The sequence below is a fragment of the Haliotis rufescens genome, unplaced genomic scaffold, assembly GCF_023055435.1.
Source record: "Haliotis rufescens isolate VD_foot unplaced genomic scaffold, xgHalRufe1.0.p SCAF_25, whole genome shotgun sequence".
NCBI lineage: Eukaryota > Metazoa > Mollusca > Gastropoda > Lepetellida > Haliotidae > Haliotis > Haliotis rufescens.
Genome location: NW_025963946.1, coordinates 4,737,630 through 4,763,301, shown reverse-complemented (window position 1 = coordinate 4,763,301; position 25,672 = coordinate 4,737,630).

Below are 25,672 nucleotides of genomic sequence, written 5' to 3'. Positions count from 1 at the left end.
AGTTTGGGTTTTGCTAAGTGAGATGAAACTTGTTCATATTCGATTTTGTAATAATGTACATTCAATCAAATACTGGCTGTTTTACCTTCCTAATAAATTGACTATTTCATTTCATCAGAACCTCTCTAAAGTACTGTCGGAAATACTGGCAAATGGTGATACAGTGATATTTCTAAAATATATGTTTATAGATTAAATGAATGGAAGATAAGGATAACCAATACAAACTTTGGTTCCAGTGGGTGTTATGAAAGGAACATATATTACATGTTCCGGGGAGAGGCCAAACAGAGCATGATTAGACCTGCTTTGTGAACTTGCATATGTTTTGTCCGGAATCATTTGATATATGGTCCTTTCTTAACACACTTTCTGGAACTGAGTGTTGGTTTTCATTTTTTATCTTCTATACATCACTGTGGGGTGGAAACATACAATGATGCAACAGTGGATCACTATCTTTTACTTCCCGTTCCAAGTATCGATCCAAACCAAATACAAAGTGAAAAATATCAATTCTTACCTTGCCAGATTCTTATTGTAATGTTTGATATATTTTTGATGAAACCAACACTATTAGAAGTGAAATTAAAAATGTCAATATGCTGTACAAATACTGGTATTAATCACTGGTGCACAAACATGACTGCATTTTGGCACAACTAGTTTTGAGTTCCAATTCTTGCACTTAGTGATTGCCTAAGTGGCCACCGCTTTATCCACAGCAATGGATAGTGAGAAAAATGTCCTTGATATTTCATTTAATGTCTTAATGTTGACTTAGAACCCTAACTGGTATCAGTAGTTTTTATGCTACCATAATTTTGAAAGTGCTTATGAAAATTTGTCAGCTATTCTTTTAAGTAATTTAGCTGAAGTATGGTATGTGGATAGCAAATACCGGTAGTTTAACATCTGACTAAAGACCTGTCATAATTTTAAAGATTTGACCTCAGGCTAACCTCTGAACATTGAATCACACCAAGATATGCAGTAAGTGTCCCTGTAATTCTTCCTCAATCTGTGAAACTGTTTGAATGGTGAAGCTGAAATTTGACAGTATCTCCCCATCCAGAAGAACACCAAAGTTTGTTCAAATGGATCAGATCTAATTTCAAATATGGCTTCTATGGTAGCCATACTGAAAATGCGAGTGCACTGGCTTTTTGCCCTAAAGAAACTATATATTGGTGTTTTCATTTTGCAACTAAAAAACTGATTCCTTAAGTATTTGTATTAAGACTAGTGTTTATGACTCAACAAATGATTTACCTTCCCTTATTTTGTAAAATTAAGATGGGGAAAAATTAGACAAGTATTTGAAACACTGCAATTTTGAGCAGAGCATATATTTGTTTATTTTTAAACAAATATACATTTTACCTTATAGGGTTTGCAGTTAGATAAAAAGTTCTTTTCCTGAGTTGTGAATCTAAATCGTTAGAGTTGATGAATATGTCATTATTTGTCCAGTATGAACCAGGTGAACTACAGTGCCATTGCATTTTTTGCATTTAGATATCCTCAGGTGGACATAAGGGATGATAATCCTGGCAGAAGGACTATTGAAGACAAACTGGGCATTTCTGTGAGAAGGACTGCTGCAAACACAGATGTTGCTGCTGACAGAAGTACTGCTAAAACGGCTGAGAACAGGAATTACAGTGAAGCAGACATGAACGAGGATGATGTTCCCAATGGAGATGTTGCTGAAAACAGGAATAACAGTGAAGCAGACATGAACGAGGATGATGTTCCCAGTGGAGATGTTGCTGAAGACAAAAATGACTGTGCTGACAGTGAAGCAGACATGAACGAGGATGATGTTCCCAATGGAGATGTTGCTGAAAACAAGAATTACAGTGAAGCAGACATGAACGAGGATGATGTTCCCAAAGGAGATGTTGCTGAAGGCAGTACTGACAGTGAAGCAGACATGAACGAGAATGATGTACCTGATGGAGATGTTGCTGAAGACAGAACTGACAGTGAAGCAGACATGAACGAGGATGATATTGCCGATGGAGATGTTGCTGAAGACAGTACTGACAGTGAAGCAGACATGAACAAGGATGATTTTCCCAATGGAGATGTTGCTGAAGACAAGAATCACAGTGAAGCAGACATTAACAAGGATGATGTTCCTGGCGGAGATGTTGCTGAGAACAGGAATTACAGTGAAGCAGACATGAACGAGGATGATGTTCCCAATGGAGATGTTGCTGAAGACAGAACTGACAGTGAAGCAGACATGAACGAGGATGATGTACCTGATGGAGATGTTGCTGAAAACAAGAATGACAGTGAAGCAGACATGAACAAGGATGATTTTCCCAATGGAGATGTTGCTGAAGACAGTACTGACAGTGAAGCAGACATGAACAAGGATGATATTGCCGATGGAGATGTTGCTGAAGAGAGAACTGACAGTGAAGCAGACATGAACGAGGATGATGTTCCCAATGGAGATGTTGCTGAAGACAGTACTGACAGTGAAGCAGACATTAACAAGGATGATGTTCCCAATGGAGATGTTGCTGAAGACAGTACTGACAGTGAAGCAGACATTAACAAGGATGATATTGCCGATGGAGATGTTGCTGAAGACAGTACTGACAGTGAAGCAGGCATTAACAAGGATGATATTGCCGATGGAGATGTTGCTGAAGACAGTACTGACAGTGAAGCAGACATTAACAAGGCTGATATTGCCGATGGAGATGTTGCTGAAGACAGTACTGACAGTGAAGCAGACATTAACAAGGATGATGTTCCCAATGGAAATGTTGCTGAAGACAGTACTGACAGTGAAGCAGACATTAACAAGGATGATATTGCCGATGGAGATGTTGCTGAAGACATTACTGACAGTGAAGCAGACATTAACAAGGATGATGTTCCCAATGGAGATGTTGCTGAAGACAGTACTGACAGTGAAGCAGACATTAACAAGGATGATATTGCCGATGGAGATGTTGCTGAAGACAGTACTGACAGTGAAGCAGACATTAACAAGGATGATATTGCCGATGGAGATGTTGCTGAAGACAGTACTGACAGTGAAGCAGACATTAACAAGGATGATATTGCCAATATTGACCATACAGGTGATGAAAGTACTAAAAGAAAACTTTGATAGATTCAATGTACGTATAATTTCTCCGCGCATAATCTGGTAATGGAAAGCACAAAATTTATAGCAAGATGAATATCATTTTTAAAAGTGAAGGCATTGTTGGGAATTGTTCTTTAGTAGTTCAAAATGTAAGCCATCTTTGTTTTTTTCCACTTTGAGAATGTTCTTTGGAAAAATGAGTGCATGAAAAGCGCCAAAATGATCTTCTGCACTGTTTTTATCAATATGGTATCCTGTAGAAGTCAGTTCCAGATAAGGCCGATTGAATTTTTACCGCATGGCTAGTCCCTTTTATCTGAACAGTTATTGACCCAAGAGATAGGGGATTGGAAGTTCCACACCTCTTGCATCATTTTAGTAACCTTTTATACCTTATTAACTTTTAACAGGTATTCATCATGTTCAGACTTATGAACTGACTGACGATGATAAAAGTGATGTTTTTGGAGGTAGCTGTGACAGTGGATCAGAATATGTACCAGACAGTAGTGATGATGAATCTGATTGGTCCATGGAAATTCCATTGCAAGTTACTGATCAAAGTAAAACTGGTAATTAATCAAGGATTATATTTTGCTGGTCAGTATAAGTCTTAAATGAAAGGAAAATGAAATTTATTTATCAAACATAAAGAAGTATTTAAAGCATAGATTAAATTATGTTTGAAATGTCTGTTATGTTTCCGATGTTATAATTGATCAGTGCTTGGCACGTCATCCAGGATTTCAGGGTTCCAATCCTGTGTGGGAACCTCAGCAATTTGTCTCTGGTGGAATAACATTCCACATTTAGTGAGGATAGGCGGCAGTAACACTACATTACATAATCTCACAAAGGTTGAAGTTTGTTCTTCCCCCTGAAAACTGTCCGCTGTGATTTGATTGAAATATTCTGTGCATCTCTCACAAGTCACCTCTCCCAGGTACTGGGATCTTAAATGTTTGTTTAATTATTTTAGTAAGGTTGTCATCTAGGATCGCGGTCATTTTGAAAAATGTGTGTTTGTGTCTTCCCCATTGGTTATCACGTCTAGGATACAAGGAATGTAACTCGTACTCGATATACAGTGGCACTGGGATCGAGCCAGGTATTGCTCGTTAAAAAGGGCAAGGCAGGGAACAAGACTTAAATGGGCTGGTGATATGTAATTGCCTCGGAAAGATGAAATATTGGGTGACAGTTCTAATGCGAGGCATGGCGAAATGGCTTGGGACGGGGGCGGCTTTTTTAAAGTGCCTGTAAACGCTTTCTAGTTGATTTATGAAATTAGATTTACAAACATACTTCACCTTGCTTGTTATGAAATACTCTCTACTTCAGTATCATGAAAAATCATTCTGCATTGTGACATTTATGGAATTTGTTTCTGTAGAAGAGCAGAATGCAAGAAAACCTAGTGATCCAATGAAACAATATGACCAGGACTCTAGCATCACATCGACATCAAATGACCCTAGCATCACATCGACATCAAATGATCCTAGCATCACATCGACATCAAATGACAAAGGCAAAGGTATGTTGATGACTTCATTAAGTTTTGTAAATTTTACAATAAAGTGTATTTTTTATAATATTTATCCCATCTCACACTATGCAATTCTCATCCTTCTTTTGAAAGAGTGCCAAAACAAAGGTTTCCAGCAATTGACCTGAACACCTGCAGTATCACAATGGTCCCCAACCTGTAATCTCGGTCATGCACTGAACATGTGGTGTCCCCAGCCAGGAGGGAAAAAAAACAAATTAATCCCTTTGGTGCATAACACAAGGTGGTGATTAGAAACAGAATGAGTTGGCTGGGGAACCAAGGTGTTCAGCGTGTGTGGGTCAACCAGCAAAAAAGACATGTATGACCCAGATTGCCGGGAGGTGACCATGGTGATGCTGAGGGTGTTCAGGTGAATTGTATTTTAGAGACTGGAAACCTTTGTTTTAGCAAGTTTTCCACTTAGGATCGAAAGAAAGAAGAGAAATGCATAGTGTGAGATAGGATAAGTTGAAAAATATATGTTTACATTAACAAAGTTTTTGTTAAGTTGAAAACTTGAAAGGCTTCTTAAGCCTTCATACCTTCAGCAGCATCTGCATGAGTAAATCTTCTGAAATGCATGTCGGCTGATGAAAAGCAATGTATTACCTTAAGACTAAACAGGTCTATAATTTGAGTAAGTGTTAGCAAGAGGATGAATCTGTTATTTACAACTATCTAAAAAAGATTAACGCTATTTTTTGAGTAATGTCTATTTCTGTTTCTTTCAGTGTACATTGCAACTGCAAAAAGGAAAAATGGAAAACGGGTTTGGGATAAAAGGAATTCATGTCTCTTCTGTGGAAATCTAGTTACAAATATTTGGAGACATATGAGAAGGAATCATGCAGACAAAGCTCAGGTACAGCGAGCACTGGCTTTTGACAAAAAGACAAAATCAAGATTGAAGGAAATAGAAAAACTACGACATCTGGGAAACTTTTCTCATAATGCCAAAATCTTGGAGGTGGGTTGTGGGGAATTGTTGGTTGCGAGAATACCACCAGTCGGCACATTCTCAGAACATGAATTTGTTCCCTGCATCTTTTGCAAAGGATACTATCTTGCTGTTGACATTTGGAGACACTACAGAGAATGTAAGTTTTGTGGCGATCAAGAAGCTGCTAATGATTTGAAGCCTACATTTGCCCCAGGTCTCAAATCAAGCCGCCAGCTACAGGCATCTATCAGCTCAACAGGGCACACGGACACAATGAGAGGTGTCCTGTTCGCTAACATGAAGTTGGATGATATTGCAGTCGTTTCCAGAAATGATGACCTTGTTTCCAAAATGGCATTAGACATGATCAAATACAAAGGTGCTATTCAAACAGCATACATCAGAAACAGAATGCGGGATATGGGCAGACTCTTGATAACAATCCGAAAACAGGATGAAAAACTGAACAATATATCTATGAACGATGTACTGAGGCCAGAAATGTTTGACACTGTCATACAAGCGGTGCACAATATGTGTAAGTTCAGCTGCGAAAACACGGTATGTCCTCCTGCCATGGATATTCCATCACTAGCACTCAAGATTGGGCATACTCTGAGGAAATGTGCAAACATCAAGCAAGCCCTCTGTGTCCGAAAGTCAGATGAAACAGGTGAAAAAGAAGCAGTAAATTTTCTGAAACTACTCAGCATGGAATACACTATGAAAGTGAGCTCAATAGCACTTCATTCGCTACACTGTTCTCGTCAGAGCAAACCTGAACTGCTACCGTTGACGAGTGACATTGTCAAATTCCAGTCCTTCTTGAAGAAAGAGGTCTCGGTCCAGTGTGATGAACTAGATTCCATCAGTGCGGAAAACCTTCCATCAGCTTACCAATATCTGGCGAAGGTCACAATGTGCAGAATCATGGTGTTCAACAAAAGAAGATCTGGTGAAGTTGCAAGAATATTGGAAACTGACTACAAAAAGAGGAAAGAAATTCGAAAAACTGGGATACAAGATGTCTTTGAGATGCTGTCTGCAGCTGAACAGATGCTCAGCAATAGGTGAGGTGATTCAAGGTGTACATGTCATGATGTTAGTGAAAATATGCTGTGCAAACATTCTGGGATGTTTTTCCACAGAGTGGAAATTTTAGGTTTTAGTGTTGTGCAGGAGCCACATTCCTAGGATCAACTAGACCTCCAGAGCTAATCTCCAAGACATTTTGTTGACAGTAAAAGGCATAAGGACCCATACAGTTAATTATTAGTTTCTCTGGCACTTTTTTCTGTCATTGGTGAGGAAGGGCTGTTTTTGTTTATAGCTTTTATTAAATATTTGCAATAAAAAGAATTGAGCAGGGGTGTTTAAAGGGATGCGAGGGGCCAGAGAAACAATTACTTTATTTTATATGGCCTAATCTATGTAAAATACATCAGCTATAGGATTTATCTGGCATATTCCACTGCCTTGAATGAACAGGTTATCTGAATTTTTGCAGCAATTGACCTATACTGGGATTCTTAAACATATCTATGTGTAATCTTTCTAAACTTGCGTTCAAACTTAGTACGACAGTAATGACCATATAAACCAGGTAAATAGTCTTCTGTTTCTGGTTACCTAAAGCATGTGAGGTGGCAAGGTGGATTGTAGTAATATTTTGTACTGTAAAAGGCAAAACTAATCCTGCCAACAGAAATGAATTGCCACAATATTCAGATTTTTAAAAAAATGTACCCATCAACTATATTTCAATTTGTATTTAAATAATCAATATCAAACACCCAGGATGCAAAATGCTTGCATTTGTTGCAGGCTGGACTTGATGAAAATTAGAGGGAAACGAGGCAGAACTGTTCCAGTCATCCTTACAGAAGATGTGGTAAAGTCACTGGATGCGTAGGAAAGCATCGATTCCTCAAGAAAACATGTACTTATTTCCATTGTCCCGTCAGAGCTTGAATTACATCAAAGGATCTGATGCTATGACAGATTTGGTCAAGGCTGCTGGAATCCAGGACACATCTTCAATGAAGAGTACTTTACTGAGAAAGTACGTTGCCACTGTCTCGCAGGTATGATGTGTATGGTGTTGTCAGTTGAAATAAGTAATAAGTTTACTTGTTTGGACTGACAACATTAAAATTTAAGTTGTTGGTTTCACAAACCAAACCTAATAGATTTTTAGACCTGTATGCCTCTTTGTCTGCGGAGCCATATATTCCGATCTGTTCCTCATTTTATGTGGAACGTGGACATTCCACCATTCCAAAGTTATGTACCAGGTCTAAACGTGGATACACAGCTAAACTCATTTGAGTGTTGTTTTACTCAGCTCTTTCTTAAAGCTTGTGGATTCTCAAAAATATGTATGGTATGAATAGTTCAGGGAAAGAAACTGATCAATCACGACAAAATCTTGCTGCAACACTTGACAATAACCCAATGTCCAGTTGACGTCAAGTGTGTGGCAACCAGGGGATAGATTCTATTTGAAAGGTATTTAAAGATCAAAATTATTTTAGAGATCATATGAATGATATTCCAGCAATATCACGGCAGGGTACACCAGAAATGGGCTTCACACATTGTACCCATGTGCGGAATCGAACCCGGGTCTTCAGCATGATGAGCCAATGCTTTAACCACTAGGCTACCCGACCGCTCCTTTGTCTTTCAGCCATTGGGTATGCAGATGATATATTGGTATGATAGTTAGATAAAAAATGTTTGTACCACAGCAACAGTCAAGTATAAGTATAAGTGAGGTCAACCTGACAGGACCAGAGGAAAAGTTCAGATGTGTTCAAGACGGATGTTACTCAAACTAATTACGCGACTACTTTTTTCATGATGCATATATGCACATTCAAAACAAGCAAAAAATGTAAAACAAAAAAACTGTATTATAACACATTTGGGTTACCAATGCATAGAAAGTCTTAAAACATTGCACCGATATGTTATTACCTAACTCATTGACAACCAGCAGTAATACAATGTATGATATGTACTACTAAGATATTGTGCAGATTTCTGGTGCTTTTATTGCAAACGTTTGTACGTATGTTGCATCAGCTCAAAAACCTGGGAAGCCATGATTTTTTCTCACACATTCCGAGTTATCAGAGTAAATTTGTACTTGAAATAGTCATTTGGGACCTCAAACTGATCTTGAGACAACCAAGAATTCAACACATCCGATTCGACTCAGCAGAGGTTAAATAATGATAAGTAATCGCCAGAACCGGACAACCAGTTAATGTTAATGTTAATGTAAACCATGAAATTTGTGTGAGCATGAAAAAATGTTAGTGTTTGCACTAATAACATGACACATTTTTATCTGGACATATTGGAGTATATTGGTTGTCAGGTTCACTGCACATGGCCCAGAAACAATGATATCCACAACAAAGCTCACAATAAAGAATGTAATTGAGCTCTAGCTCATCACCAAGTTCCCTATAAAGTGTGATCAGTTTACACAACTGATGAAGCTGTTATAAGTCTGATGGCATCTTTGTAATTTGACACATCAGAGTATATTGTGTATATTTGCAGGTTTTAGACTTGAAGGAAAACGAAATGGACTGGTTGGCATCTCACTTAGGCCATGACTTAAGAGTTCATCGCCTATTCTACAGACTGAGAGATGAGCACGTGGAACTGGCCAAAATTGCCAAACTTTTGCTTGCAATTGATGGAGGACAAGCCCACAAGTTTGCAGGAAAGACTCTGGAAGAAATTGAAGTGAAAGGTACATCTTAGAAGACGTATAAAAAGAATATTAAATTTTGTAAAATTTCTCCTGATTTGTATTCTTACAAATATATAAGAGATCTAACTGAAACATCTAATTTAAAAACGAACAAATCATTGACAATTCATGAACTTATAATAGATTGTGTGTAAAAGTCTTCTTTTAACAGAGGTTAAGTACAAGTTATGTTCTGGTTCACTGCTCTCATATCTATTACTGTAAATAGATTTGGAAACCACTAAAGACATTATCAGAGAGAATGAGAAAGATGACGAAAGTACTGCTGATGAAGTCAATGCAGATACCGCTGATGGTGCAACTGATGGTGCAGCTGATGGTGCAGCTGTTTTCCTGGATGATGATCAAGAAACCCATGGTCTGTACCATCGATAAAATGTGATTGAAAATAGGAAAATAACTTTTCAGCAGAGAAGGATTACTCCACTGATTATACCTCTGATATTATTATCCCCCGGCTCGAAGTGGAAGTGGAATATAGGAATGGGTGCCGTCCGTCCGTCACGTTTCCTTTCCGTAGAAGAACACAAAAACCATGAGAAATATCCTAACCAAACTTAGCACATAGGGAGTCTAGTGGTGAACTGGTGCCTTTTGATACTTTGGAATTTTAAAAAAATATTTTTTTGAGTTACCATGGTAACAACTCTGACTTAAACTGAAAATGGGGGTAGTGCTCATTTCCAGAGAAGATCTTGAAAACCGTACAAATAAAAATAGCCACCCAAGCCCCCTGCATCTCCATGGTTACGTCCAAAAGCTAGGTCAATTACGTGCCTCTCGTGCACGCCATGCCTGCTTGAACTGACCACGTGGGCGCCTCTACCAATTCATTCTCTTATAAGGCTAGCGTAAATGAGATGCGGGGATGGTCGAGTGGGCCCATCGTGTGTGAGATAGGATAAGTATATAAATATACTTTTTATGCTAAAATTTCCAAATTTTTGAACTTATCCTATCTCACACTTTGCATTTCATCCCACGGTTGGATGGTGGGCCGCAGATACTCTACCTAGCCTGTGTAGACCTAGAATTTTGAAAACTGTCAAAAGCGATCAACCGGTATTAACGATCCCGATACATTACTCAAACGAAACAACATGAGATTGGGTGTACATGCTGAAAGTTTTTTCCCCTATGTCATTGTACATATAGAACGACCCCGTAGCTTTAAACGCATAAGCAAAAAACGACAGACGACTTAAAATCGATTCTGGAAGGGCATCAATTCTTCACTCAAAACACAGCAACCATCTCCCACTTCTTAATATTGGTTATCCCTCCCTTGCTACACTCTGTATGAAAGACAATCATGTTGTGTTTTAAAATCCAATTAAAGATAAACTTTAAAGATTTTCCTTTTTTCTTTGAATTATGATAAGTAAACACACATTTTCTGATGCATTTTGGAGGTTAAAGACAATAAAGTGACGATAGTCATGTCTGTGGCATAGGAGTAAGTAATTATATTCTGACAGTGTTCTCTAACATTTCAGAAACCATGGAGTTAACTGTTTTTGTATTAATGAAATCCACCTTCTATTCCAACAATAATTGTTTTCAGTCGTGAGAAGAAGAAAATAATGTATTTTTCTTTATTGTCCAGAAAATGGAGACTGGAAGTTTGGAAAGAAAATGCATTTGAAAGGTAAGGGAAACTTATTTATCATATAATGGGTAGGTATCTCGGCAGGATAAAGCCAACGGATAAAAACGATATCTGTACTTCAGTGTTTACAAACAAACATGGCGTCACCCTTGTCATTCGGCAATCGAGCCAGAATTAACCATCGGGAATCTGGATAAACTAAAGGGATAATTGCCAAGGCTCGCTAAATACAATGTTTATTCCTAATGCAGGATAATTACCATCCCCAAACACACTCGCGTGATAACCTCTATACACGTATTATCAATGTTGTTGCATTGTCATATAAGGATATTAACAGTCAAGTCACGTTAATCTGACAATCAGCTCTATCAGACACTATGATGGGTTGGTTGGTTTTGTTGTTTAACGCCTCACTCAGCAATATTCCAGCTATTAACGGTGGTCTATAAATAATCGAGTCTGGACCAGACAATCCAGTGATTGAAATCATGAGCTTCGATCCACGCAATTGGGAACAATGGCATGCATCAACCAAGTAAGCGAGCCTGACCACCTGATCCCGTCAGTTGCCTCTCAGGACAAGCATAGTCGCCTTATTGATACACCTAATTTGCAACAAACTTAATCAGTCTAGTTAATCCAACAGTGATCTGCGTACTCCGTGGTCATCTGCCAGCAAGTAAGTACACAGCCCATGTTTTGATGCGAGACGAGTCGGCTAGTAGGCTGCAGAGAAAAACTTAATAAACAATAAACAATTAATGAATAAACAAAACAGGTTAAAAAAAATGCTTAGATTACTTCAATTTCCTTAAAATTGGATACAAGTTCTTGCTACTGCTGAGGACATCCCATTATAGGTCACGTCACAACAACCTGTTGTGTACTTTGACCGACCAATACAATGACCTACAGGAAGTCGACATTCGCCACTAAGAAAGCAGCTTTCTTGAGCCCTGGGGAACTAGTTTCAAACTGGCGACTTCCATACAAAACTATGCTTTTAAAATATTTTGAATCAGTCATACAACTAGTAACAATTGTTTTGTGTTAAGCTTTATAGGTTGCATACTTAGAAAGCTTAATCCGCAAAGGAGGCATAACAATATGAATATTTCATTTTTTGTATTATGTGTTTATATCGTTATCTATCTTGCAGTTGTCGGATTTTTTTATCACGAAAGTTGATACTTCTTAATTACAGGATTAATTTGCATACTTCAGTATGGATTTGTTGACATGGTGTTTCCGGTATTACACGCTCACGGTAATGTCTTTGTGTTGGTGGGGAAAAACTCATTATGGCGTGTGTAATGCGCACCCCCTTTTACACAGCTGTGTTTGGGGGGAAAAAAGTGCACACTATACTCAAGAAAATATGGTAGTGTTGTTTATCCGACATACATGTTTATCTGACAGTCATATGCAACCAACCATGTCCGATTAACGGGACTTGACTCTAGTTGACCTAAGGCTGTCATCTATTCTTACAATCATACCACCATTAGTTTAAAATGAGAATTGATATCTCTTAAAGTGTCTTAATCATCTGGGAAGTTTTTGCCAAACTGTGTTCACGAGAGTACTTATTTTGTCATAAATGTGAAACCCAGCATTAGACAGCTGTTTGAAGTACAGTGATCCCTTGTTACAACGCCATCTTCGGGGTCAAAATAATTGATGAGCGTTATAGATGATCAGTGGTTTAACGAAGGTTGAGTCGTAGGTGGTAGATGACCAACAAGACAGTGTACATGCTCTGCCTACCTAACACAAGTTTTAAAAATGATTAGAATAGACGTTATTTATTATTCATTGTGTAAAAATAAATAAATTATCGAGTATTAATATGCGCTTCCATAAAAAACAAAACATCGTAACCCTTCAGGTGAATAAGCAGGTAGATCTATAACAAACTTGGTCAATAAAATTATGAAATTTGATATACAAAATCACTAGACACAAGGATTTTACCATTTTGAATGTATGTCCTGCTCTCAATGCATTGTTTTACATGCATAGATTAGATAACCTTGTGTATCTTCTCATAAGCTAAGCCGGAAATAGCAATCAGCTGTGCAAGCGTTTTTTTCCCAATCTACCGGTGATTCAGTCAAAACGTACCCAGTGATACCACTTTAAAGAATTTTGATGCAATGGTCGGAAAATGTTTTATCTGAAATTATTATTTTATCAGCAATAATATATTCCAATGTCATGTTATTTTAATTGCAGCTTCCACCATATATACTTAAATTATAAGAACCACAAGCATAGCACTTTGGTAAAGATTCTATGCAGGATATTTTTTGACGTATGGAATGATTTTGACCAGTCACCGTAGGGACTTCCAACGCAACATGTATTTCGATTGCAAAAACGTTATGTTGACATTTAATAGTCATACTGCCTCAAATATGACTTTTAGCGAGTCCTAGTGCGGTATTTATCATATGTGTATACATTCTCTTGCAACTAAAGTTTGTTTCGAGGCGTCAATAGCAGTAATCTGACCATGGTTTCTGTTAATAACGGTGAGTTGTGCGATCTACCGATCACTTCACATACCATTTCGCCAAAATTATTGTAAACCTTATTATATTCATGATAATTATTGAATGAAATTTTGAATATAATTTAAAAAATAAATTGCAGACATTAGTCCAGATAAACAATGAACATTTTTTTTTATTACCAGATATTATAATAATAGGATTAAATTGCTTACTTCAGTTCGGATTTGTTGACTGGTATTTCCGGTGTTACGTGATCGCGGTGATCAGCTGATTATGTTTTCAGAGATGGGGGAAAACATCGTGTCTTTGGAAAACTTGAGTTTATTGAAAATGGTAGTAAATTTTGGGAGCCATGCTTTACTGCACGCTATAACCAAGTTAGCGCTATTTTGAAGGGCGCAATAACGAGGGAATACTCTAGAAGATATGGTACATAATAATAATAATAATGATGTTTTTATGTAATTGAAATGTTTAATGTTACTTCTTTCATCTCTCTATTCAAACTTACCCCTTACTATTTTCAGGAAAGAAGTGTCCACACAAGGCATGGTCCTCTCAAGAAAAAGCATTTGTGGCAGAGAAATTTGCGGAATCATTTGCAAAAAAATCAGTTGCAGGTATAGGAAAGAAACAGTGTGAAGAGGCCAAGAATGAATCTGGAGATCTCCTTAAGAACAGGACATGGGTGCAAATAAAGTCCTGTTTGAAGAATATGATATCAAAGACAGTGAGGAAAAACACAATCCATATCATGTAAATACCAGCGATAGAAACTGTTATAGTTGTTGGTCCTTATAATGATGACATGTAGCAAGACCCTCAAAGCTCAACTGAATGCATTACTTTTGCATCTGCATACAAGTGCAATATTTCTTTTGTTGCATTATTTTGTTCGATCTTGTCAAATCCTTCCTAAGTGTGTCCTGATCATTTAATATTTTTAAACTTATACTGCATTATTCCTCAGTGTATTTTCCGCTTACTTTTGACAGAAACGAAGCTGTTTGGTGTCTAGCTGAAGAGAAAACTTGTTCCAAACCGTGTGAAGCAGGATCCAGTTAGAGTACCTAGGTGACTCCCTGAAGCGATCATGTCATGCAAAATTCACATTACTGCTTGTCACCAGACAGACGTGTTGCTTCAAAAGCTTATCCAGTTTGGGCCTAACCTGTGGTCTTGTTTTTTGCCTTGGTTCGTCACATTGCTCCCTGTCCTATTATGGGTTGAGTCCTTGGTCTGGTGGTGCTTTAAATTCCAGGTTTTGACATGGAATGTGACTTTTGTCAACCCTTTTCATTCACATATTTGTTGTTGTTCCAATCTGCTATTTTGAATTGCTTACATGTCTCATGTTTTGTCTTTTGAGACCTGTGCCTTCAGGCACTGCTGTGATAGCTTTTGGCTCCTCAGTGACTCCTGTGCCTGAGAGCACCTCCAGCCAGCACCATCCATATACCCGCAGGCGCTTGTACCCTACATGGGCCAAGCCTGGATGTATTCGGCGCCAGTGTATGCCTACCTACCAGTCTGCGCCGTCGCCATCTTAAAGGGGCACTGATCTAACGCCATTCCCCGGACTGGTTGTTGCCTTTGTTATTGTTTTTCCCCTGTGAGTACCCGGATGATACGCAACACAACTGAGCGTGATCAGAACATGGGCTACCGTCTGCAAGGACAGCTAAATAAACTTGGAGGCTGGAGGCAATATCTGTTTTACGCATTTTTGAACACTGATTGGTTAACTGTGATCTATAAAGATTTCGACAAAGGGTGCATGCTAATTAATTTCTTCAGCCTAAATAAACAGACAAAAAGAACAGCGGAGCTCATCAGATGTCGTCATTTGGAAATACCCCAGATGGTTATAGTTTAATAATAATAAAAAAGTATCCATGGGTGAGAATTTTTGGATTTCGGATTGCGTCGATAATACGATTACTACTCCCTTGTTGTCATCCATGTTTTCTGGTATAACCCCACACTTGTGTATTTGTTGTCATTCACTTGATGCTCAGTTAATGAATTTATTACATAACCTGACAAGTTCCCATTTGGCATTTATTGTGTCTGGGGTAATTATTCAATCTAAATCCAGGTTTGAAATGTGTGTTATGTAATATGCATATGGCAGCCCAGCAAGAGATGAATGATCATTTGATTTACTTTTTTTGTAAATCAACGGATCGTTCCTAGTCATCAAAGGATTAACAGAAAATAAAATGTGAGTGTTTACATGTCTAGGTTTACTAGAACAAAGGGAATACACTCATGTCATGGCAAGAAGTGCCGATGTGAAAACAACATACTTTGTTCAAAGGGTTAACTGATAATACGTTGATTGCTTGCTCATTGTTATCTATCACTCAATGGATTTTTTAGGAACCGTGGATGTTATGAAAATAGTTGTCACGTGGGCTTTCTCAGCCGACCCTTGAGACTTGACACCTATGTGAAACACCTGAATCTGAGTATTCAGCTGAGAAACGAACATGGGTTAAAATATCCCGAAACGATATATATCTTTTAAAATATTTGATTGTTGCAGAGACACGTGACATCGAATAAGTTTTTTTGTGTACAGCTGCAGACAAGTGGGATATTGTTCCTTTGTGTGGATATTCACGGATACATTCCTCGAACAAGGAAGCTGCCTAAAATTTGAATTCATTTTGTACAATTTGGTAGGTTGTAATTATGGTATTTGCATTTTGTTTTCCTTCATTTGCTGTAGCATTGAACTGATTCGTTCTTGTTCCTCTACGTCTTGGTTGGAAAATTCTTCAATGCGCGATAGACGTTGTTTTCACAAGTCTTTTCCTTTGTAAGCTTGTATATGTTACCGTCAATTTGTAAAATGGGATTCTCTCAGTCATTTTGACTGAAAAATCTGTCCAGATTGACTAAAATTGATTAAGACGATCAAAAGGGCCTCAAAACATCACAACAGATTATTATGTAGGATAAGAAGCCAAACAACATAGAAATGTACATTTCAACGTAACATTTTCAATCTCTTGGTGATGACATTAAACATCAAAATGTTTGGAATTCGTTATCATAATAATACAGATGGAATATTGAGGCGTTTAATAAATTTTAAAATGTTCCACATTTTGACTGTAAAAAAATATACACACTATAAAAAAAGCAATGCTCAGGTGAAATATTTACTTTTGTGTTGCCAGTAAAAATATTGTAAAGGAAAATCGCAAAATTACCAAGCTAGTGACTTATCAAAACTTTGTCACCATTACCAATGCTACCCACAAATATACTTACATTTCCTTATTATCTCGAAAACTGTATTTCATTTTGTTGATCAATGTGACCATACGTTCTTATTACTACCCATAAAAGTGACTAATAGCGCAGCAGAGGTTGCGAACTAGTCTAGATTTCTCCTCATGAGATCCTGATGTTAGCCTCGACTATGGCTCTACACACAAAATGCTCTATTAGAGCTATCATGGAAGGATGCTTTTGGAGGTCCGACACCTTCTTCGCAAGCAACTTACCTGAGGACTGTGGCTTTGAAAGATGTCGAAGGTGTTCATAATTTTGTCCCTCGGGCAATAGCCCAGCAGGTCACAAATACTTGTTGCCAATAAAAAGCTCCTCCTGTCCAAAGCCAGCTTCACATCACTCGCACGCCAGATGAGGTTATTGTTCTGCCTAGCAGTTGGCTTGGTAAATTTAACCAGACTTTTGCGAACGCTAATTTCTCTTCCTGCATTTCACGTACTCTCATATTTTCATACTGTCTGTGGACAGGATTAATCGAAGTAGTTGGAGATTTTTGCAAGATTTGTGCTCAAGGACTGCCGTTAACTTCTGGAGTGTTCATGTCTCGATCGACCAGATCAGAAAGTATACCCTCAGCTGTACTGTCTGAACCAGATGCATCAAGGAGTTACCCTTGTGGATCCGGGGTGGAATAGGTCTTCAGCAACCCATGCTTGTCAGAAGAGTCGTCTAATGGGACTGGGTGATCAGTCTCACTGGCCTGGTTTATGCATGTCTTGGATTTTTTTTTTTTCTTTTCAGCTGAACCCCACACAGCTTTGTTTCTGTCATAAGTAAGCAGAACATGCACTGAGGAGTATTGCAAGATAAGGATACAAATGTAAAACAAATATTTAGATTTTACTAATATCAATAAGGAGATCTTTTGCACTTTTGGCCATTATTTCTTTACATATTTTGTACCTCAGGAAGGTTTTTGGGCTTGGTCACTGATGAGATCAAAGTCCCAAGATCTGAATGAGCCCCCCCCCCCCCCCCCCCCTCAAAACCCTTGTAAACATGATAATTTCATAAAGTATGTATGCTCTGCAGATGAAACTTAGTATAGTAACTAAAACTTTGCTAACCTAATTCTTAACTTCTTTCTCAAATTTGGTTTGATGATACATTATGGCAAGTAAACTCAGTTTAAAAAATAATTCGGTTACATACGGACATGGAAAGGACATAATTAGTAATAGACACTGGTGACACTACGATCACACCCACAAATTCCAGCCCAGTTCACTTGTCCAGTCTTCTTATGTGCATCAAATATAGATTCCAGCACATGGAAACTTATTCACCATTATTTTAGGTCAAGATTAACAAATAGAATGACACAGTAATAAAATCAAGTATTAGGAATTATTTGTAATCCAAACTTAAGTGAACTTTGGGTAATCAATACAAAAAGAAAGCTGTTGTTGACAAACAATCATATGTTAAAAAACCCTACTTGAAAAATACATTGAAACCTTGAACATCTTTTGCAGAAAAAATATTTCAAATGTTGATAATATGGACGAAATTTTGTCCTAACCATTATGGCTTAGTCACAACTTCAAACAAGCAACATACTACATAAAACAATGGGCTAATAATGGAATTATCTCCATTAAAGATAAATGCAGTAAAATGAATTCATGCCATTTGAAGTTTAAAGCTAAATCATCCAGTATAAGGTACAATATTAGATTATAGATATTTAATTTTCAATATACAAGACTCGAGGCTATTTTACAGAATTTGTATATTAACAGTTGCTTAAGTGATCTGGTAAAACCTGTCAATGATTCTAGAATATGTTTTGATAAGTTAATATCAAATGAATATAATCAAGTTTGTGAAAAATTGGCAATTATAGTTTTTATTGTGAGTTAAATTGAAAAAAGAAACTACTAGATAAACTGAAGGATGTAAAACGTCTAGCTTTTTTATACAGATTTTTATGTTAGATTCTGATTGTGTGTTGCAACCTTTCTGGGAACAATAAAAGATTTAAATGAAAAAACAAATCTGATTCACCATTATATCACTTACATCATAAATTAAATGTCATGTTTTCTCAAAATATTGGATTTTTTTTAATATAAAAATTATTATACCAGGGCTTTATTATATTCCAAACTGATAATAACAGAGCTCAGAGGGTTATTGGCCAATGTATTGTGGGTGATGCACTGAATGATGGGTAATACATTGCATGCTGGGTAAATTTAATGGTGGTGCAGTCTGAGAATGGGTTTGTGCTGTGCAGCTCAGAAAGATGGAAACCAAACAAATGATGAACGAATTGATCAGGTCGGAACTGAACTTGCCTCACATAAAAGAGATATAGACAGACTGTTTTCATCTGTTGAATGTCCTCAACATTGCATGTTTGAAGATAGATTACACACAGTTGAAAAGGAAATAAGGAGAATGAGAAGAGACTTGCAGAAATGTAAGGAGGCTTATCTGAGCTCCCTTACTGCACAAGACAGTCCTCCATCATACCCAGCACCTCGGCTACCTCACAGAAACATGAAAACACCTTTAACTCCAGGAAGAGATAACGTACCACCTTTACTTCCGAGAAAAATGAAAACACCTTTAACTCAACCAAGAGATCAAATGCCATCTCCTTTACCTCTCAGAAGATGTGCTTCTTATTTGGACATGAGACAATTTCAGCAGAAACATTAACTGTTTGTTTATGCCAATGCAGGGATAATCCTGGCTTGCGGAAATGTAGGAGAGAATATCTCAAACGAAAAAATAAAATATAATGAGATTTTGGCTTGTCCATCAAAGTTCCTGCATCTGTTAAATTACTGTAATCTACTACATATATAAATTTTTAATGAGATTTTAAATCTTATGTAAATGTTATGAAACTTAATTTGAAATAATGGGAGAATATTTCTGTATCGCCCCAAGATTATCCCTGCTGTATGTTTCAGAGTAAATAAGCAGAATCTTAACTTTCCTTTTTCATGCACGTTTCGGCATGTTGTGGTTTGGAATGATGTACATTAAGAAATAGAGACTGAACTATGTCCAATATGATGTTATTGGATGCTTTGTCAAAACTGGTATTGGATGTGGACGATTAAGATGTTTAACACACAATCTATATGTGACTAGGTTTCACACTATCAAATTGCCCTTTTGGAAATAATCCATAATCAGTAACTGAGTGTACACAACCAAATGCAGTATAATTTGTTTTTTTGAAAAGCCCTATGTCAGGGTAATGTCAGCATCTGTTCTTTGTTATTTTATTTTTTTCAATCATTGAACTCCCGGGACTACTGAACTGTTTTGGAAGTTTTGGGGGAGAGATAGCTATGGTATGTCAGTCTCTTGTCTGTCTGTAATCATTTCATTTCTAAACTCAAACATCATTCATTATGTTTCTTCAAGATTTGGCAGATATATCAACAGATCCTGAAGTGGTGCCTTTTGCTATTTGCAGAGTTTTGTCATCTTTACTCTTTTCGATTTCCATGGAAACATTTTTGGACTTAGTCTCAAAAGGGGTGGTGGATTTTGTGTTTGGAGCACAACTTGAAAACTTTGCTATTTAGGAAGTTTCAAACTTTGCCTTTCACCTCTTTCCATGGAAACAAGTTTGACTAGTTGAGACGGAGGAAGGTGTCGTTTCCACAGCAGATTTTGGAAACTATTCAACATTTTTCATCCAAATTGCTGCATATATTTAATCAGGGCAAGGGTTGATCACATGAAGCGGTGTTTTTGCTAATTTGGAATTTTAAAAAAGTTTTTTGCTGTTTCCATTGCAACAAGTTTGACTTTCTCTCTGTTCATGGTGGTGTTTTGTTCAGACTTTATAACTAATAGGTATTCTTTCATGGCAAAAACCAGGTTGTCAACTGGTGCCAATTTATATTTTTTCTGTTTCCATGGCAATAAGTTTAACTTTGGCTCATAGCTGAGTGTTTGTTTGGACCATGGCTCTAAAACTAATAGGTACTGGGCGGTGGGGTAGCCCAGTGGTTAAGACGTTCACTCGTAACATCAAAGAACTGGGTTTGATTGCCCTAATGGGTACAATGTGTGAAGCCCATTACTGGTGTCCCCTGCTGTGATATTGCTGCTATATTGCTAAAAGCAGCATAAAACCATACAATGACTAATAGGTACTTTCTTGAAACTGCACACTCAGATTGTCAACTGCTTGATATTTTTATGTTCTTTCAAATGTGTGGGGACAGGATTTGTGGAGGATTTGTCATCTTCTGATGATTCTTGAAAATTCAATTTGTGGCTATTAAACTGCATTTTTTGCAGATAAACATGGGTTTCATTCTGGAGCACAACTTCATCAAAACTATATACATGTATTAGCCAATGGCTGAAGTGGTGTATTTTGCTTTTTGGGAATTTTTCAAAATTTGATTTTTGCTGTTTCAATTGAACCAAGTTAGACTTAGCTGAAACGAAGGTCAGTGTTGTTTCCGGAGCATAACATAAAAACTATTTTACATTTTTCCTCCACACTTGGGACATAATACAAATTATTATTTTCCTGTTTCCATATGGTAACAAGTTTGAATTTGACTCTACACAGTGGTGTGTTTGTCCAGGCTGTATATCTAACGCTAATAAGTATTCTTTTCATACACTTTGCACACACAAAGAACAAATTTTTTTAATGGTTACTTTTTACTACTTAGGGATATTTAGAGTTGATGTATTTTCTGTTTCCATGGCAACAAGTTACATTTTGACTGTTCATAGTGTTGTGTACCTGACATAGAATTAAAAAGTTTTGAATCCCAATTCCATGGTATTGTTTTGATAGCTCAAAAGCTACTCTTGTATGTTGAGAGACATATAAGATAGACATTTTGTCATCAAGTTGGACTAAAATTTGAGTCAGATGATTTGTTCTTTTGAATTTGTTGGATTTTGTCATCCTTTGATGACCTTTTGATGACTCTTGTTTGGTACCTGGATATATTGTACTGAAAAGCAACATGTATCGGACGGATTTTGCTGGGTTTTTTTTAAATTTTGACCTACATTTGACCTTTGCACATTAGACATGCTCTTAAAATCATCTATATGTCAGTTAGGTTACAATTTGGTAAATGTATGCATCCATGCAACTGAAACCATGCAAAAACATTTGATCTTCGCTGAAGTTTTTGTTACGGTTGGGTAATTTAAAGTGGTTGCCATAGCTACCATATTGAAGATTCTATTTGTAGGATAGCACTGCTATTTTGGCAGATAATTATATTCACTAGATTGCTTAGCTTGTAGTGAAAAGCAACATATATCCGATTGTGTTTGTTTTGTGCTGAAAGACCATCATTTGAATTTTTCACTTGGCGGATGCCATCAAAATCAGTTAAAAAGCAATATATAGCAATTATATATTTAAGGCAGGTGAGCGAGATACAGTGCTGTGGCACTATTTTTATCCCCGCCGCTAAAAATTAAAAAGTAGAATTTTGTAGTAAGATTCTTGTTCCGTACACCCTAGCTGCATGAAACTTTATACACTTATCAAACAAATTGAGTACTTCTGACTTTTGCTATTTTTCAACTTCCTGAAGTTCTTGCATTTTTGCAATTTCCATGGAAATAAGATAAAAATCTTGAAAATGGTGGGGGGTGGGTTAGTGACCTGAACACATCTCCAAAACAGCACAAGTTAGCTTTCAGACGTGGGAAATTTCCTGCAACTGAAAGAATTCCTCCTCTAGATTTACGACGAGCTTTTGTCAATATCATATATCTTATATCCCGCTTCTTGGCATTTCCAGTGATCTAATTCATGTACTTCAGGATAGGATTTTGTCAGCATACATTAGAGTGAAGTAGTACAGAGACGGTTTGCCTGTCCATTCTTACAATAAGCAGGATTCATGGGTTTTCTTGTATAAAAAGGAGGCATTAGTAATCTATTTGGTGAGTTGTATTATCATTGTATTATTGTAATAACCACGAGCCATCTGTGAATAGCAAGATCACAAATGTTCGATCTCGCTTTGAGGGCGTGGAAACAACGTAATTTCACTTCCAAGAAATGTATTTCAAAATAAAAGTCCCTGCACAAACTCATGAGCCTGGTATTTGCCAACGTTAGCAGCGTCGAACAAACATAAATAAAAAAAATAGAAAAAAACGTTCGTTGCATAATGACAGACAGTATGGAAGGGGCTGTGGAGGTCCATACTATCATATACTACAGCAATACACTGAGAGATGTATTAAAGACTTACTACTCAAATTTATAACTTGACACTAACAAATAATTTCAATGTAATATATTCTGTCAGCTGTGGAATCGACATTTAATGTGTATATATTGTACATTACTATAAAATCAATTTGTCGGAACATGTACGATTCAATGATTTCAGTCAGAAGCGATTTTTCCATATATATCAGCCACATTTAGGTCATCTGATTATTTTATATCATTAAACGTGGTATGATGCATTTGAATTAATTATAGGGCGATATGGAGCTCACAGAAAGACACACATAGGTGTGTCAGAACATGTGAGGTCCGAGGGATTTAACATTACATGTATTTTATGAGTGGTTTGGATCTCGCATAGACACACTTTATGATGTGTTAGGTAACATGTGAGGTCCTGCCTTGACATGAAGTCACCATCTAAAATTGATTTGGATCTATATCGGAAACCAATTTACTATGTCGGAACATGCAAGACTTAATAATATCAGTCAGAAGAGATCAGTTATCATTTAAGTTAATTGCAGAGTGATGTGCTCTCACCAAGACACACTTTAGTGTGTATTGACATAAGAGGTCCATTGCCTATAGAGTAATTTTCCGTTGTAAAATTGAAAGTTGAGACGAACTCACAGTGCTACACACATTGCTGTGTAAGAACATGTGAGGTCCGAGGGATTTTACATTTGTTTATGAGTGGTTTGGATCTCGCATAGACACACCATATAGTGTGTTAGTTAACTTGTGAGGTCCTGTCTTGACATGAATTCGTCATCATTGTCGATTATCATCTCAAATTGGTTTGGACCTAAATCCGAAGCCGATTTACTGTGTTGGAACATGCAAAATTCAAGAATTTCAATCATCAGAGATCAGTGATCATTGAGTTAATTGTAGAGTGAAGTGGAGCTCTAACCAAGACTCACTTTAGTGTGTATTGACATAAGAGGTCCATTGCCTATAGAGCGATTTTCCGTTGTAAAATTGAAAGTTGAGACGAACTCACAGTGCTACACACATTGCTGTGTAAGAACATGTGAGGTCCGAGGGATTTTACATTTGTTTATGAGTGGTTTGGATCTCGCATAGACACACCATATAGTGTGTTAGTTAACTTGTGAGGTCCTGTCTTGACATGAATTCGTCATCATTGTCGATTATCATCTCAAATTGGTTTGGACCTAAATCCGAAGCCGATTTACTGTGTTGGAACATGAAAAATTCAAGAATTTCAATCATCAGAGATCAGTGATCATTGAGTTAATTGTAGAGTGATGTGGAGCTCTCACCAAGACTAACTTCAGTGTGTATAGACATAAGAGGTAATTTGACTCTGGACCAATCAGTTGTTATTTTTATTTAACAAGGATGAATGTGTATTTCATGCAAATGAATAGGAATGCACGAGACAATGATCAAAACATCTGAGATCTAAGACACAATGTCTTCACTTTTGAATCTTAGTCTCGTAGTATCCATGCTTACCTAACCATTAATCATGCATGTTTTAACAAGTACATGATGTAAGAGTCATGGTGTTCTAATATATGTTCTGTCAATGTTGGTCTTATTGGTAGAAATCTAACAAGCCCCAGTTTGTAGAAACATCTGATGCATGGTCATTTATTAATTTGAAATGCGCTCATGATGAGATGCATATATATATATTTCTTGATGTAAAAATATGTAAAGTGCATTCAACGTTTCAGAATGAGGTGGACCTCTTAGAGAGGCAAACTTTACTGTGTTCACAGGTGAGGTCCGATTATGTCCTCACATAGTCCACCGTCCTGTACATGTTTACAAGGAATTATGGGATATACTATTTCTTGAAATTAAGCAGTGAAGGAACTATAATTTTGGGGTCCAAATCTTTAGTCTGTTATTATTGAGTATATACACATACTTTACATTATGCGTCATGGCAAAAACAATTTAAGCCTATATTGAGACATTGGAAGAAAAGAAATGGAGTGAATATAGTTCTCACTAGTGAGTAGGGCTGGGACGAGTCCAAATTTACTACCTGGGTACCCACACCCCTATTGCCCGACCCTACCCGGGTACCCGCTGTTGGTGTCAAAAGACAGGTACAAACTGTCTGATTGGGAATAGTTTGTCAGTAGCCCTGGCAGAATGTATTTTGATACACATATAAAACGATGTGGTCATGTGGTTAAAACATAAATAAGACAGAAGGAACGTGTTCATAGTCGAAGAAATGCGAACATAAGAGACTTAAAATTGTCGTGTAACCATGTAGTTATACAGTGAATTTTGGTCATGAAACAATATATCACGTGACTCACCATGGATCCGCGTAGTCCTGTGGGTACCTGGGTCCTACTCAGTACCCACCCTACTCGAGTACCCGCGTTACCCGTCCCGGCTCTACTAGTGAGATCCACAGACTGCTTTGGGACCTTTGGTTAAATTTCGAATATGGTTGCCATGACAACCACATTAAAAAACGTCATTTAAGGCTGTTTATGATTTGGTTTTGCAGTGATTGAGAAGATAAATGGCATGAGGCCATCTAGCAAATTATGAAATAAAGCATGACTCAACCTCTGACCTTAGGCTATGCCAATTGTTTTGGCAAGCAGAACATCTCCAAATCCACTGAACCCATGAAGGTGAAG